This window comes from Mesitornis unicolor, unplaced genomic scaffold (assembly GCF_000695765.1).
Source record: "Mesitornis unicolor isolate BGI_N332 unplaced genomic scaffold, ASM69576v1 scaffold40449, whole genome shotgun sequence".
Classification (NCBI taxonomy): domain Eukaryota; kingdom Metazoa; phylum Chordata; class Aves; order Mesitornithiformes; family Mesitornithidae; genus Mesitornis; species Mesitornis unicolor.
In genome coordinates, this window is record NW_010210029.1 from 1 (window position 1) to 941 (window position 941).

The following is a 941-nucleotide window of genomic DNA, read 5'->3' on the forward strand; positions in this document are numbered from 1 at the left end:
GGGCTCCCCGGGAGGGCTGGCACATTCCTGGGCATCGACACCAGCTCTGAGAGCCCTTCGGGGACCCCTAAGGGCTGGTCCTAGGCTGCTGTGTAATTTTCCATCCCTGCTCCTCCCAGGGCAATTAGTAAAGAGGCTTCAATTTCTTTTTTTTTAATTTCTAATTGCTCTGAGTACTCCAGAAGCAGCCATGACAGACTAATGAGGACTTTAAAAATTAAATTGGTTTGGCCCATTTCTGTGGGTCTGGGCAAGTGGGGGTCAGAGCAGACCCCCCCAGGGATGAGCACCCAGGATCCTCAGGCTGGAGACATCTCTGCCAGCTCCAGCTGGATTTGAGCTCATGCCTGCACTGAGTTGCACAGGTCTCAGTTTCTCTCCCCCATTCCAAGCCGGTTGTTTTAATGGGATTTCCCCACATGAGCGACGGGTTTACCCTTCCTGATCCTGTGGGTTTGAGCAGCTTCAGCCCCATGGCAGTGGATAATCCCCGGATCTCCCCGGCACGAGCTGCGGTCAGGTTTGGCTCCTCAGCACCGCAGAGCTTGCCCAGTCTCTGCCCATAGAGTTTCCCTTCCGTGCATGGTGCCAGGGGCTTGTCCTTCCCTTGAATGGAGGGTCCAGAGCCCTGGCCGGGCGCCCACCCCACAGGGCTCTGCTCCGCTGGCACCTGGGGAGCCTCTCCCCAAGCAGCGACGGGATGGGGGCCCAAGCACAGTGGCGAGGGGTCGGTGTCGGGGTGACCACATGCTTTGCAGGTGCTCGTGGGACGCCGGCGATCGCTGCACACTGAGGCCGGCACAGAGACATGAGTGGCAGTGCGGTGAGTGACAGGGCATGGCCCTGGGGACAGCAGGCATCTCCCTTGGAACACCGGGCATCCCCTGGAGATGCTCGATGCTGATGCCTGCAGGGGGGGGGGAGCGGCTGGTGGTCTCCCC